Source organism: Ursus maritimus, unplaced genomic scaffold, assembly GCF_017311325.1.
Source record: "Ursus maritimus isolate PB19 unplaced genomic scaffold, ASM1731132v1 scaffold_2, whole genome shotgun sequence".
NCBI classification, from domain to species: Eukaryota; Metazoa; Chordata; class Mammalia; order Carnivora; family Ursidae; genus Ursus; species Ursus maritimus.
In genome coordinates, this window is record NW_024424452.1 from 71,780,774 (window position 1) to 71,797,488 (window position 16,715).

Consider the following 16,715-nt stretch of genomic DNA (forward strand, 5'->3'; position numbering starts at 1 on the left):
GCATGCTCACAGGTGTCTCAGTTCTGGCTCAAGCTCAGACTGGACTCTTTCCAGAATGATGGATTTGTTTGCATTTCTGCACCCCCTCCCCCAGCCCTGTGAACTCTTCCCTTTTGTCCACTGCCCCTGGGAGTTCTCCCGTGGGGTCATGAGCGAGACATTGCTTCTTATTTCTATGGTGGCACCTGGGATGACCCTTTGCCTTGGGAATGGCTGTGGGGACCAGCCCCCAGCCTCATCAGGTCCCTGGAAGGAGGAGTCCTGCAGTGTTCCCTCGTTTCCCAGCCCCGCAGACAGGGTGTTCCCTGCCTCCCTTGGCTCTCCGAATGTCTGTCACCCAGGTAACCAATTCCCTACACAGATTCTCTTCTTTAGGGTGACTGCCGTGGTTTCTTATTCCTGCACGGAGCTTGACAGGTGAGGAAGCTAGAACCTGAAGTCACAGACTGTGTTTTATTTGGCTCGGATTCCAAGCACCCGGCACAGAACCCAGCCAGTGACGGTGCTCCATCAAGGTTTGCTGAATGAATAAGGCACAGATATCCTCTCTACTCAGCAGCTAAGTAAATTAAGACCAGTGACTGCAAGCGTGACATCTAACCCCAACTTTGTCATCACGGATTCAGAAAGCTGCCTTGGTTTTTCTCATCAGAGTAGGGCAACCCCTGCCCATGCCCCCCCTCCTGCCTCCCGGAGGGAGTTTGTACAGAAGCGGGGGGCGCATGGAGAACACAGTCGGAAACAATCAGTCCTCATCCACACGGTCGTTAGTCCCTGGAGGTTCTAAAACAAGGAGAGAGTGTGTAGGTTAAAATTATTTACTGAAATCATTAGCATTTGGCCCACTGCCCACCGAAAATCTGCCAAAACATGGGCCACTTACTGACAGGGAGCCCTAGCCAGACCCTGAGCAGCTTAGTTTCATTTGCTCAGAAAATATAAAAGAACATCTCTCTGGGAATACTCGTGCACTGAGGAAACACAATGCCCCATTTTAAATGCTCGACTGTATTCCCAAAAGAAAATTGGTTTGTAATAGAAACAAAGCGAGTGGTACCCTGAACGTGGGGCAGAGCTGCCTGGGCCTCACACGCAGTGAGCACGGTAATGCTGTCCCATGCACATTCTTTATCAGAGCTCCAAACTATGACGAATTCACCCCACAGAACTCAGACCGCTGTGGATCCCATAACAAGCAGAAGAGAGACAGGTTGACTTTGATACCCTTTTCCATCCCAGCCACTGCCTCCATATAAACTCCCTTTTTTGAATTGCTGTCATGGCCCCCAGAATGGACGTTGGGCCACTCTCTCGGGCCGCGCTACACATTGCTCTCGGGGTTTTTCCCAAGTCTCCCTTACTTAGTTCAAATACCAGCTTTGTCATTTACTAGCTGTGTGGCCTCAGGTAACTTGGTCAATCTCTCTGTGCATTGGCTTCATCATCTTAAAATGGGGACGATAAGAGTACCTACCTGGTAAAACTGGTACCAGATCGAAGTAAGTTAAAGCAGGTGAAGTAGTTAGGATGACGCTTGCATGTTGACCCGAAATGTAAGTGCTGGTCATTCTTGCTACACTTGCAAACACTAGTTGGCTTCATGCTGCTTCGGGGATAAAATGCAATTCTTTAGCAGATATGGGTTTTCCTACTCAGAACCTCCAGCTGTCTTTCCAGACTCATCCTCCACTTCTCCCCATGATTACATATCTCCTCACCCCTCTGATAAAACCTACGTTCTTACGAGAAGGTTCTGTGAACTGGACCATGAACACCGCTGTCTTCCCTGTCTTTTCTTATTGAGGGTCTTTGCATGTGCTTTTCTCTGTATGTGGAATGTTCTTCTGCCTTTTCCTCCATGACACACACCATACACCTTCCAGGGCCCCCCGGCTGTGACTCTCTCTGTGCAATTCCCCAGCACCCTCCAAAGAGAGGAAACAGCTCTGGTCCTCGAGGCCAATGGAAGCCGTCACGTCTCTGAAGGGCCAATAACCATGTGTAGGCCACCTCACGTGGTTGTTACTTGTCTCTCCTCATAGGAATTCACGCTCCCTGGAAGGCAGGAAACGTACCAAAACCTACGACTTCAGTGCCTGGCATGTGTTCAAGAAATGTGCAAGTAAATGAACTGATCACATAACAGCGACTTGGAACGGGCAGAGGGACTGGCCCGTCACTCGGGGCCTCCCGCATCACCGTTGCCAGGTGAGAGGAGCTGAGACTTTGGGCCCGGTGACTTCTGACTCCACGACCTCCGAAAGAAGCTAGAGGAGTTCGTGCCCTGTGTTCATATAGTCGGTTGGATGCAAATAATAGACTCAAACTGGACTCCAATGTTGTCATTTCATTGTACTACTTTTTAAAATTTCTATACTAAAAAGATGTGTAAATACATACGACGGACCAAAAGCTGGTTCTCAAGGTAATGAGTTTTGTGAGAGTTCACAGAAGGGAAGCCTCAACCGCACTAGGGTTTCATACAAGGGGTCGTTCTTCCAACCGGAAGATCTGAAAAATGCAAATGTAATCTATGCCTCTTGCTAAAAAAAGTCAAATACAGAGGAAGAATGATGAAGTGGTGGGTGAAGAAAGGCGGGTGCCACAGGGACAGAGCGAAGGAGCTGCCAGCCGAGCCCGAAGACGGGGCGGTCAACAGAGAGGTGAGCCGTGAGCTAGCTGCCCGAGCGGCTCACATCCACAGTCACTGCGTGTACGTCGGTAACACGTAAAGTAAAAAAGGTCAAGCAGCGAAAACACTACCAGCTTTTCCTTGACACACAGCGTACGTAGCATGGACAATACCTTTTGTCATCCAAGAAGTTTCTCCTTTTCAGACTTGACTATGTCACATGCAAGTCTGACGCGGATCATTTGGGAAAGCAGAGGTGAAAGAATGAGTCTGCGAGGAAAACCATTCCTACTTATTTCTTTAAAGATTTTATTTATTTATTTAAAGAGAGAGAGAACGTATGACCCGAGCCGACGGTAAGTGCTTCACCCACTGAGCCACCCAGGCATCCCCATTCCTACCTATTTTTAAAGAACAAGTGTATGTTTAAAATATTAAAATCGTTCAGGCTTAAGAAATACCGAGCGTTGGCGAGGATGTGGAGGAAGAGGAGCCCTTGTGCTCCGCTGGGAATGTGACTCAGTACAGCTCTGCGGGGAAGACTACGGAGGGTCCTCAAAAAGGTGAAAATAGAAATACCATATAATCCAGTAATTCCACTGTTGGGTCTTCACCCAAAGAAAACAAAAACCTCAATTCAGAAAGCTATGTGCAGCCCGGTGTTTATTGCAGCATTTTCTACAGTCGTCACGATATAGAAGCAACGTAAATGCCCATCGGTAGAAGAATGGATAAAGATGTGGTGTAGACCGATAATGGACTATTACTCAGCCATCAAATTAGGAATGAAATCTTGCCATTTGCAACGATGTGGATGGAGCTAGAGGGTATTATATTAAGTGACATAGTCAATGAGAGAAGGACAAATATCTAGGATTTCACTCATGTGCGGAACCTAAAACACAAAACAAGAGCAGAAACAGAGCCCTGAATGCAGAGGACAGACTGGTGGTTGCAGAGGGGAGGGCGGGGAGGGACGGGTAGAGGCGAGAGAGTGGTGCAGGCTCCAGGAATGGGATGAATAAGTCCCAGGAGGAAAGGCACAGTGTGGGGAACACAGGCAATGGTGTTGTCACAGTGAAGTGTGGTGACAGACGGCAGCCACAGCCGTGTGACCGCAGCGTAAGGCACACACTTGTTGCCTCCCCGTGCTGTGCGCCTCATGCTAGCATCACAGCGTGCATCGGCTGCAGTTCCATGAAATGCTTTTTTAAAGAAAAGAACAAAAAGGACTGAGATACTGAGACGAGCTACAGGAGAGCGGAGCTCAGAAGCAGCACGCCAGGCGCCAAGGGACAGAAGCGTGGGTTTCCCCGCAGCATCCGCAGTAGGCAAGCTGCTGCAGAGACCTAGCGCCGGCCAGCATCTGGGGCTAGGAGGGTGGGGGCTCACGCTGATGGCGATGTGCGGTCTCCTGGGCAACAGTGCCCACCAAGCTCAGCATGGTACTGGATGCGAATTCTAGCTGCTACGGCTAAAATATCAGAATAAATAGAGAAAAATAAACAACTGAACTTCAAATATAAAATCAGGACGCATGGGTGGCTCCATCGGTGAAGAATCTGCCTTCAGCTCAGGTCATGATCCTGGGGTCCTGGGATCGAGTCCTGCGTCAGGCTCCTGGCTCAGCAGGGAGTCTGCTTCTCACTCGGCCTGCAGCTCCCCCTGCCTGTGCTCTCTCTCTCTTTCTGCCAAATAAATAAATACAATCTTTTAAAAAAAAAACCCATAAAATCATTTAGTCATGATGTGAAATGTAGTTTGTTTTTTCTTTCATTAACAAAAATAAAGAAATGCTTTGGCCAATTTCACCTTTCTCTTCTGGTTTATACACAGATGAAAGAGAAAGATAAACTTTCCTGCTTTTTTCTTCCCAAGCTCCCAAAGAGATCTGTTTACAGAGGCAGAAAACATTCTTTCTGTGCAGAGAAAGCTCAGCTTCCGGAGGGCCAGGCCCTCAGGCCTCATCACCCGCGCGCCCGAGAACGGCCAGCCCTGCGCTTCTGAGAGTGTCCTCTGACCCACAGTGTTCCTCGAAATTTAGCATATTTGAAAATAAATCAGATAGAGGTTTTTAAAAATGGAAATCTTAAAACCAATCGCCCGGTAACAGTATAATATTACCCTAAGTTTTAAAGCAGTCATTTTGTGCAGTTTTCGAGGAGGGGAAGCTTTGTGTGTCACCGTGCATGTGGCGCCCAGCCGGCAGATCCAGCTGTAGGTCGGGAAGGGTGTCACCCCACAGACGGAATGGGAGCCCTCGGCTAAAGTTCACTAGAATCTCAGATAACCCATCCCATTACCTATCCAAGAACACAGACCTGTCCGATTCCCTTCAGGAAACTTTTAGTTAAAAACTATGGTCATTGCTCCTTTGACATTTAGGCCAAAATAACTTTTAATGCTGCTGGAACGAGAGTTCTGAGATCAGCAGCCCCCCCTACTTCCTCCCTGCTCCCAGCCCTTGTTCAGTGTTAACGAATAATCGAATCATCAAGGTGTCAGCTGAGAGTAGCTGGAGAGGTCTTAAGCACGGATTTTTATTTCCTTGAAAAATAGTCCTTAAAAAATGGGGTTGGGGGGAGGCTTTCAAGAATTAACTACCGGAAGCAATCACAGTGAACTGCTGTCCTGGAGTGGGAGGGCCTCAGTTTACCGGCCAGTGCTGTGGCCCCAGGCCCATTCCCCCCTTCCCGAGGCAGATGTGCAGCCCCTGAAGCCACGTGCCCTCTGTGGGTGCCCCCTCTGTCTCTGCCTGCACCCCCTCTGTCTCTGCCCCACTCCCTTCAATAAACCAAAAACTCCTGAAATGATCAATCTGAACAATCACCACCTTATCCCATCCTGCGTGAAGGTCAAAGCTCGGAATTCAGCCAGACAGCCTGGGTGTCTTGGGAATGTCATCTAGGGAAGACAGTCTTTTTTTTTTTTTTCTTAAGATTATTTATTCATTTATTTGACAGAGAGACCACAGGCAGGAAAGCGGCAGAGGGAGAAGCAGGCTTCCCGCTGAGCAAGGAGGCCCACCCGGGGTTCAATCCCATGACCCCGGGATCATGACCTGAGCTGAATGTAGATGCTTCACCGACTGAGCCCCCCAGGTGCCCCCCTTAGGGAGGACAGTCTTGACCTGAACCATTTGTGTGAGCCTGACTCAAAAAAATCAATTTTGGCAAATCGAGCTCCAAGCATTTACAATACACAACCCTGCCTTGTGGGGACCGACAGCTCTCTCCAATCCGGGACAGACATTCAGCAGTTGAAGGCTCCCGGACCTTCACTGTGCTGCTCCCCCCACCCACCTTCTGCTGTCTTTGTACGAACTAGGCTTTGCTCAGAGGCCCTCGGCGTTTGTTTTACTTTGTTTTGTTTTGGTTTTTCTGGACCTCACCCAAAGGTCAGGGATTCTTAACCTTATTTCACTCATGACCCCTTTTGAGAACATGATGAAGGATATGCATCTATTCCCCTAAGACAAAGCATGCTCACACGCACGTCTTTGCACACACACAGTTTTGTGGATAATTTCAGTACACTCATGGACGATTTTTTGGTTTGGGTCTTATCTTAGAAAACGTTAACTATATAGACAACGTGGACCCAATATATTAGACACAAATACAGCTTATGTTTATAAAGTCTTTGCAATGAATGAATGGTTCCACACAGCTCAGTCCGTTGGGGGGGCAAGTTTTGTGAGCCTGGGCTTCAGAAACACACGTTGGAGCCAAACCAACCCTTCTCCGCACCTTAGGCTGGTTTCACGGTCTGCAGAGTGAAAGATTCAGGAATGCCAGCCAGACCACACGTTTTTGCCTAAGGTTGCACTTCTCTATTACCAAAACATCATTTGAATTATCCTTTCTTTTGAAAAATGTCTTGGACAGTTGATACTTCCTCCTCTATGCTCACACCTTCCCGGCGTCGTACTTTTTTTTTTTTTTAAAGATTTTATTTATTTATTTATTTGACAGAGAGAGAGCCAGCAAGAGAGGGAACACAAGCAGGGGGAGTGGGAGAGGAAGAAGCAGGCTCCCAGCGGAGGAGCCTGATGTGGGGCTCGATCCCATAATGCTGGGATTACGCCCTGAGCCAAAGGCAGACGCTTAACGACTGCGCCACCCAGGCGCCCCCGTATTTCTTTATCTAAAGGTGAAGAAGAGGGAAACATGACCAGGATAAGAAAGTCAAACAGTATTTGTAAAATACTTGTGGTGTCACCAGTCCCAAATTTCTGAGCGCAAATATGCAATGACCTGCGTTGTCGAAACGATCGTTCTCGAGTAGAACAAATCTTGAGACATGGAGAATTTAGCGGCGTGGTTATAATTACCAAGGATTATGATTGTGCGTTAATTTGACAGTGATAGTTTCAGTGCATTTGAGCACTTTATGCAGACATTTTTCATTTGTTTACGGAAAACTAAGTCTAAGGAGTATAGTACTTTAAAAAGCCATTTCAAAGCCTTCTTGATACCATCTATTGTAAACTCCCAAACTGCTCTTTCAGTCGCTTCGAATCAGAAAATTCCTGAGTAAAAGCTGAGTAAGTGGAAAGAGAGAACAGTAAGTAGAAAGAAATGTTCCAATATCTTAAAACAAAGCGGTATTTTTGTTATTCGACATTTCTGAGCATGCGTGCGTTTTTGCTGGAGAACATGAAGAGAGGCCGAGCACCAAGGCACGTTTGTGGGCTCAGGGTATGGCCAGAGGAAGGACGCGGGAGCACACCTCTGGGACACAAGTCGGGAAGTGGACGGAGGCCACAGCCCAGCCCAGCACACGCGCCTCGTCAAAGCGTCTAAGGCAGGATGAGGGAGCAGCTGTCAGGGCCCGAGAGATCAAGGACCCCGGAGCTGCTCCAGATTGTGCATGGGAGAGAGGCGCTGGCAGTGACCTGGCTGGAAGAGGGTAGGAGTCTTTTGCTGGAGCTGTTTCCAAAGCAAGCCTTCGTGAACGTGACAAATGCTGGCCATGGATTTTCCTGATTTGGGGTAGCCTGAAGAAGGCTGATGGACCTCTCCAGCCCCCATTGCACCCCTCATGTCAGTTTACACGAAGACAGTTGTGCTCAGAGCACAACAGAGCAATACAGCCTTTATTCCTGTCTAATGCCGGGATTCCTCATGCGTGAGTTCCTGAAGTTCTGTGCAGATATTTTAATGACGGTTTTAAAATAAAGCTTTTACTAACAGGAAAGAAAAGGAGAAATTTTACAGGTGAAATTCCTTGCTTGTGATGGAGAGTGAGCGGGGGAATCCTGAAGCCAGTCTCTGGGCTCCCTTGAGTTTGGAGGCAGAGCCTGATCTTAGGAAAGTTCAGGGAAAGGGACAGAAAAATCATCTTTGGAAGCAGAGGCCGTACTTTTAGAGGGTGGAAAACAGGCAGAATTAAGTTTCTAGGCAACAGTGCTCATTGTCTACAAGTTACACTTCCAAGTTCACTCCTCAGTGCTGACCGGTCCCAGATCCCAGGGGCTTGCTCGCCAAGCAGCATGCAGCACGCGGGCTCCAAATGTGCCCGCCCGGTCCAAACACCAGCTACAGTCACATACACGGACATTTGACGACTTAGAAGTTGGATAGTCAGCTTTTCCAGATTATCCCCTTTAAATCTAGAGTCTTGCTGCTTTAAATTTAAAACCTCATGGCTTTGATGGCTAAGCTATGGCGATGAAAACCTTTGCCCAATACTTTGTTCACTGATATCAGGAGAGGAGACTGAGACTCTGATGAGCCTTTATTACCAAGAAGGTGGTCAAATCTTCCAGGATACCAAGAGAATAGAAAAGAACCCCGTTGACTCTGTCTTTGTTTTACAGAAAAGGACAAACAATTATATTCTCATTAAAATTTCAGGCAAAACCGAATAGTTTCCTTCATTCTAGCAGAATTTCCCCCTTGTTCAAATTAAATAAATATTTACTGAGCATCGACTGTGTGTAAGTCCCAGTAACAGGTGCCATAAGGGATATAAAAATAAGAGAAGGACATTTCCTTCTATCGAAGCGCTTATAATTGGGAAGAATGGGGAAGTCAAAATATGAAGATTCATAAGTAAACCTGTGGAGGATGAGGACTATGAGGAAGGCACCCCAAATGGTACAGGAGCAGAAAGGACAGACAAATGAAATCAAGTTCAGAACATAGGAGAAGGCTCTGTGGGGAAGTTGTCCTTGGCCTTAAAGGGTGGGTGAATTTTGGCTGTGGGGGGGCAGGAAGGTATACAAGTGCAGGAAACAGGGCAAAGCCATGGACACTGGGAGACACTAGACGTATTTAGGAGAACAAGGGATCACGTACTACTGGGCTTACAAGAGAGGAGTTAACTGCTCCCTTCGCATCCAGGTATCCAGACCGCGCCCTTCCTCCAAAGACGTTTTGTATTTACTTATTGTCTTAGTTTGCTAGATCAAACAGAATCGAATGCTGCAGGCTGAGTGGTTTACACAACAGACCCTTCCTTCCTCACAGGTCTGGAGACTGGGAGCCCAAGCTCAAGGCGGCCGCGTCGGTTCCTCCAGGAGGCCCCCAGTTTGCAACAGCCTCGTGTAGCCTTTTCTCCCTGTGAGCACCTCCCTGGTGGGGCTCCCTCTTCTTAGAAGGTCACCAGTTCTACTGAATTAGGGCGCCCGTATGACCTCGCATAACCGTAGTTACCTGTTTACAGGTATGTCCAAATCCCATTCTCTCCTTAGGTGCCACGGGTCAGGGCTTCAGCCTGTGAATTCGGGGTGTGGCCTATTACACCTGCTTCTCCTGGTTTTGTCCATCTCGTCCCCATGTGCCTCAGCCAATCCTGTCATTGAAATATTTCTTTACCCACATTTTGATTTGGGGGTAAGATACAGATTATGTACGTTGGAGTCTGATGGTAGAGAAGAGCTTTTGATGCAAGGGAGAGGCTTAAATATCTTAGGTTAAAGAATGGCGGTGGGGTCACACAATGAGAAGTGCTCTTCCAGACAATCGCTCTATTATCAGTGTAGAGGATTTGTAGGAGGTAAGAGGACACAGAGGCAGGAGAGCCAGTCCGGGGTCCCCCACCACGGTTCGGGCGAGGGGTACTGAGGACCCAAATGCCGGGGGTGGCTTTCGGGAAGGAGGTGAACAGCAAGACCGTTCAAGGCGTGGATGTGGCCACTGGGTGGCAGGAGGTGAAAAGAAGGCAGAGAGGTCTGAGCAAGTGAGGTTTGTGAGCTTGATGACTTGAGACAGCTGCGTTCATCAGGAGGCGAGCGGTGAGCGTGAGATGCAGGTGGGCTTCAGGGTACCGCCTCTGGGCGCTCAGTGTTTTCTCAGTCCCTTCCCCAGCACACAGCTGGAAATGGGGGTCCGTGGTCACAGAATGAGCTCTGTCTTATTCACTCTGGTATCTGCAGCCCCTGGCCCAGTCCCGGGGCATCCATAATGCCCAGTAAATAGTTGCTGGATGGGTGGAACAGGCAGGGATGGGAGTGAACGGATGGCAATGGGGTAGGTGATGTCGGGATCAAGGGCACGAAAGGAGGAAAAATAGAAGCGAAGCCTGAGGACACGTAGTCTCCCTTCTTTCTGTAACTTAAGAGAAACACAAAGGGTAATTCTCAAAATTACATAGAGAAAACAATCTCCGTATCTACAGAAAATAGGGCATTCTGGAGCGGCTGGAGAGAATGAGTAAAAGCTACCTTGATTCACAGCGACACCTAGTGACCGGTCCGCAAACAGCACTCAGCCCTGTGAGGAAGGACAGTCAGCGAGCGCCACAGGTGCTGCTGGTGACAGTGACTGACAGATAAGGTCCGCAGGGCCCTCCGTACTTTACCAAGCATTCGTCTCTGCCTTATTTCACCCGGTGACTGAGATGGATGCCGTGGAGTTGAGGCTGATGGGGCCTGGGCTCCTGGTGAGCTGGGGTCCTCTGGGCTCTCAGAGGCACATGGGGAGCCGGGCAGCCACCCGCGGGCACCTGCACAGCCTCCCCCTCAGGGGGAACTACGTCTCGACCGTCTGCACTGGGGTGCCCCTCAGCGACCTTTCCGACCCCTCTCCCCCGAGAGCCCCAGACCCCAGAGCTCGGCGCCTGCCGCGTGACTGTGTCGGGGTTTTCTGTCACAGGAGTTTCCCGAAAGCCTTGTCCCAAGGCCTCAACGAGCTACCGTGTCTCCAGCCTTAAAAATGCCTGCATTGCAATGATTGATTGACAGTTTCTGTCTCTTCTCTTGGACTCTGGCTTCCTCAAGTGAGGGTCTTCCTCCTCCCTGCAGCCCCAGCACTTGGGGATGGCACATAGTAGTTAGCTTGGGGTCCAGACAAATAGCGGAAGGTTTCAGCAGTTTTCTGGAACATGAGGACACGGAAGGAAACCAGAATATGTCACCCCAAAATATGCCACATTGCCAGAAGGGATCAAGGAGAAGCAGAGACAGGGGAAGCTCCCTGATTTTTCAGAAAATCTAAAGGCAGGACATAAAGTTTCAGGTGTTCCTCCTCTCCCTCTATCGGGAAGGACAAAAGGAAATCACCAGAGGCAACATTATTTTCTTATTTTATTTTATTTATTTTTTTAAGATTTATTTATTTATTTTTTAGAGAGAGAGAATGTATGTAAGCAGGTATGGAAGGGCAGAGGGAGAGGGGGAATCTCGAGCAGACTGCATGCTGAGCATGGAACTCATCGTGGGGCTCGATCCCAGGACCCTGAGATTATGACTGGAGCCAAAACCAAGAGTCAGATGGTCAACCCACTGAGCCCCCCAGGCTCCCCCAAGAGGCAACTTTACACTCTGATCAGTCCAGAGTTGGCTCCAGAGGAATCTAGGGACAAATCTTATTGAATGGCCCTGATCTCCCATTACTGGCCTCCTGTGTTCTCTCCTTCCCACCGTTCCCTGCCCTCAGAAGCCTGAAATGCTTTCCTTTGTCCTGTTGTCTCTCCACGACTTCACTGTCCTCTGTTATAGAGACGGTGTAAGCTTGAGCTTCTCCCATGTCTGTCTGAGACACACATGTTCCTATTAATAAACGTCTGTTTCTCTCTTGCTCACCTGTGTTCATTATGGAGCCCCAGCCAAGAGCCTAAGACAGGTAGAAGAAAATGTTTTCCTCTTATACAGTATTTACAGCAGAGCATATTAGGGGGTGCAGGCAAACTGTCAGGTCCACGGTTCTGAGCTGTCCCCACTCCTTGGGCAGCCTAAAAAATCCGGAGCAGCAACAGAGTCCATTTACTAGAACTAAGGATCGGGTAGGGAGTAGGATTCGGGATTCAGAAACCTGGGTGTCAGAACTGGAGGAGGGCTGAGGCTGGACTCCCATGGAGTCTTTCCCAGACAGACGGGATGGCCTCCTGAGTCTCTCCTGATTGCATGGTCCTCACACTGACACCAGAGCTAGCTTCCAGGAATTCGGAGGATGTCACCTCCTTGCTCACGGACATTGTGTGGCCCCATGCCAGCGTGTCTCATCCTCAAAACTGCCCCATGGCACTCAGCATTTGCTGCAGGACCTGGCCTCTGCGAACTGCTTCTCTGTTCTCTAGGTGGTTCAAAGTCGGGCTCTGCCCAGAGGCCACACCAGCAGGAGACTGCACGCCCAGAAGGGAGATGGGATCTCCCCTTCCCTTCTGCGTCCTGCCAGCATTGCCCTGGGAGTCTAGACACCCCCCTGGGTAGCTTCAGTCCCAGTTCCAGCCTTGGATTCCAGTTTGCAGTGTTCCCAGCATGCACCAGCCCCATCACAGCCCCCTCAGAGACGCCAGCACCAGCGGGACTGCATCCGTCTGGGAGGCCCAGCTCCCAGGGCTACCCTGGGGCTCAGAATGCCATCACCCAGGCTCTGAGTTTCAACTCGGCAGGGTGCCTCGTCCAAACTTCTGGTTTTTCTTTAACCAGTAAAAAACACATCATGTGGAATTTACCATTTAACCATTTTAAGTGTATGGTTCGATATTGTTAAGAGCATTTGCATTGTTGGTGCAACTGATTTCCAGAACTCTTTTCCTCTTGCAGAACTGAAGCTTTATCCCCGTTAAACAGCAACTCCCTATTTCTCTGTCCTCCCAGGCCCGGACTGCCAATGTTTTACTGTGTATCCATGAGTTTGACCACTCTAGGTATTTATAGAAGTGGCATCGTACCGTGTTTGTCCTTTGGTAACTAACTTATTTCCTTTAGCATGATATCCTGAGGGTTCGTGCACGATGAAGCAGGTCCAGAGTTCCCTTTCTTTTTAAGGCTGAAAAGTATCCCATTGTGTGTATGGACCACATTTTGTTTACCCACTCGCCACCCACGGACCCTTGGGGGGCTTCCGTCTTTTGGCTACTGTGCTTAGTGCTGTTGTGAACACGGGTGCACAAGTATCTTTGAGACCCTACTTTCAGATCTTTTTGATGTATATCCAGAAGTTGAATTGCTGGGGCGCCTGGGTGGCTCAGTTGTTAAGCGTCTGCCTTTGGCTCAGGGCGTGATCCCAGGGTTCTGGGATCAAGCCCCGCATCGGTCTCCCTGCTCCACGGGAAGCTGGCTTCTTCCTCTCCCACTCCCCCTGCTTGTGTTCCCTCCCTCACTGGCTGTCTCTCTCTCTGGCAAATAAATAAAATCTTTAAAAAAAAAAATTTGAATTGCTATATCATATAGTCATTCTAGGGTTAATTTTCTGAGGAATTTCTAAGTGTGAATAACGCCAAACTCTCCCTTCTGTCCTCTACGCCATCGGGGTGGTCGCTGTTCCCCTTGTGTTCTTTTCCTTATTTTTAGTTCCTCAATAACTCTTTCTATTCAGTTGTGGATAATTTTGGGGGGGATTAAATTTCGGAAGATAAACTTTACAACCTATTATTTAGTTATAGGATAGTCAGCTTGGGTTGGGATTGGACTTGAGTACTTCACAGCGTCCTGACTGGGTTCTGACAGCGATGCCCGTCCCGCCTGCTGAGGGAAGGACACATATACATGTGACAGATGTAGGACACTCAGCACATTATCCGCGGGCTTCTCACGCCCTGGACTCCACTTAGGTCCAAAACCACGTTCCAGCCATGTTCTCCGCTCTGCCTTTCTTCCTTCCTTCCCTTTATTTTATTTTTTTCAAGATTTTATTTATTTATTTGAGAGAGAGCACAAGCAGGGGGAGGGGCAGAGAGACAGGGAGAAGCAGACGCCCCACGGAGCAGAGAGCCTGATGCAAGGACTCGATCCCAGGACCCTGAGATCATGACTTGAGCCGAAGGCAGGTGCTTCACCGACTGAGCCACCCCGAAGCCCCATGTGCTTTTATTTTTCACTAGACTAAAAACTGAGGGCAGGCGCAGGGATGTGTGCTGCATGCCCTTCAGCAGGAGGCGGGACAGAGGACTGACAGACTTCCCATCTGGATGCCGGCTGCAGGACAGTTCACAGTGGGACGTCAGAAGGTGAAGTCCTGGAAGGTGCCGAGATCGGACAGTCCCACCTCCTCCTGGTCCTCCAAGGAGATCAGGAGCATTGAGAGGGTTTTTGAGTCTCCAGGACCCAAGACATTGGCTGGCAGTAGCTGATGCTTTGTACATACTCAGGAGATGAAAAGGAGGAAGGAGAGGCGGGAGGTCGGCGGGGGAGGAGGCAGTGCCCCAGAGCTGGAGTCGAAAAGTGATTTTTGCCAAAACTCACCTCAAAACTCAGTTTCTTCTCTCCTGGTCTAGTTCTGTTTCCCCTAGATTATTCACATTTTCCACATTACCAGTGTTGCCAAAAATGCCATCTATTTTTCTGTTACTGATGACAATTTAACTGTGAGAGCAGTTGTCTGGCGTCCCTGCAGCTGTTGCCCCACGTACCTGAGATGACGGTGCTCCAGCTGTCACCATCGAGAGCCCAGCACGCAGGAAAACAAGACAAAATACTCTGCTGCCTTAATTCTAGCAGGGATTTAATTTAATTAGCATCTGATTTACGCAATGTGCTTCTGACAGCTGTGTTTGTGGAGTATCCATGGAAGTGAGAAATTACCATCCGTTGAAATCATCATCAAAGCTCATTTATTTTCCTGCTGCACCTGCCAGCCTTCGGCTGTGGGGACGTCACAGAGGTTCCAGTAAGTGACACTCCAGTGAGTGTCCTGGGGTCTACCGAGTGTTTCGTGCGGGCTTGCTCCAGAGCCTTAGTATGATAAATCTGGAAATGGGGCTTTGGAGGTTTGATTAAAGGATGGGTGTTTTTTAACATCAGGTTTTAAGGAACATTAAGGATCTCAAATGAGAGAATCTTACCACCGGGGCCAAAGGAGTGATCACAGCTGGGACGCGCTGCTCTCGCTGCTCATGAGGGACTCGGGGGATCTGAGACGGGCTGCTCACGGGGACCCCTCTGGAAGCACCTGGAACTGTGCAGGGAGGCCCAGGGATTACCCATGTTTATAGTCCCCATTGCCTGGAACCTAAGAACTAGTTGTTGAACGAGTGAATAAACCCATAGATTCAGGTGTGATCAGCTCGCAGCTCAGCTTTTCAGTCCCGGGCAGTCATTCACTGCTACTCCCACTCAATTAAACCCACTACCCAAAGAATGAGTACGTGAGTTTACAAGTCACTCTAACACCGGCAGGAGGCATTGTAGATCGGGGATGTTCTAACCAAGTCCTGAGGAGGCAAGGTGACCATCTGAATACCAGCCCAAGGGAATGTCCAAGAACAGGTGGGTCTTGAATGACACAAATGCTTTGTTGGAGACAAATGTTTTAATAACAAGAGATAGGAGGTGGGGATCCCAAAGAGAGAAAATTATATGAACAGAGATGAAAATGCATGAAATAACATATTTTGAGGAGCTGGGAGCTTGGCTCCCAGACAGAAGAAAGGCAGGATAAGTTAGGACTAGACCATGAATGACGTTGAAGGATCTCAGATTTTATTCTGTAACCATGTGGGACCTTTGAAGATTTTTGAGAAGGCGGATGGCCTGATAAAAGCCACGGTTTGGAAGAAAAGCTTCTGGCATAAGGGAAAGAATACACGAGCTGAGAGATGCCCTCACTAGTTAGAGAGACTTTCAGCATTTTCACTGGCACAACAAGAATCAAGAACCAGATCCACCAGCAAAGCCTGGAAGCAGGGTTACCACGTGGAAATGAGTTTCAGAGATAACATGAAGAGTGAATGGGTGGGTTCCAGCGATGGATGGACTCCCAGCTGAGTCAAGGGTGCCGCTAACGTACAGATGCTTCCAGCTGGGCTGACAGCAAGAACGTGATGCCATGAAGAGGGAAAAGTCTAAAGCAGGTGCCGGTGAAAATAAAAAATGCTTCCCCGTTTAGCCCGTAGTTCATACACCTGACACATGCCCAATTTTCTTGGTACCATTCCGGCATGATCGAATATGAACATTAGAATTATCTGCTGTAGCGTTTCTCAAAGTGAGCTCCTCAGACTGCTGCTGCTCGACGTACACATGTGATTTCATGAGCAAAATAACGCACGTTAGCATCTTAAATACTCTGTAAAGTCATGCAGCAAAGAAACCTTTTTCATTTTGTTTACAATGAACTGCTCCGAAAATTTAAGCTTTTCAAATCTTCTTGAAAATAAACCTTATGAATGAATGAATGAATGAATGAACGAATGAATGAAGAACATAATTCAAGAAAAGCTAATTTAGTCCAAACTCCTCATTTCATAGATTAGAAAATCAAGCCCAGGATCCTAAGTGGCTTTTCCAAAATCAGAGAACTTTCCAGAGTCAGGACTGGAATCTTCTTTCCAGAATTCTGTATGCAGTGCTCTTCCTTCTGGGGTTTCTGATTACTACTGGAAACAGGCAGAGGGGGGAAGACTCGTCGGTCCTGTCCTCCCCCCTCCCTCGGGTCCTCTCCTTCCACAGGCACGAAGCTCCTTCAACCCTGGGTTTGACTTTTCTTTCTACCTTCCCTCCCAACCTTTCCAGGGCTGAACAACACACATTCAACTGAGTGATTTAAAAGATCACATTGACTTTATCGAATGATTCATGAATTGGGCAGCATCCTGTCCTGCAAGTACGGAGAAGCTCCTCGAGCTACAGAAGAATGTGTTTCTGTGTCAAGGTCACGCTGCCTTGATGACAACGGCTTTGCAGTCTATCCTGAGC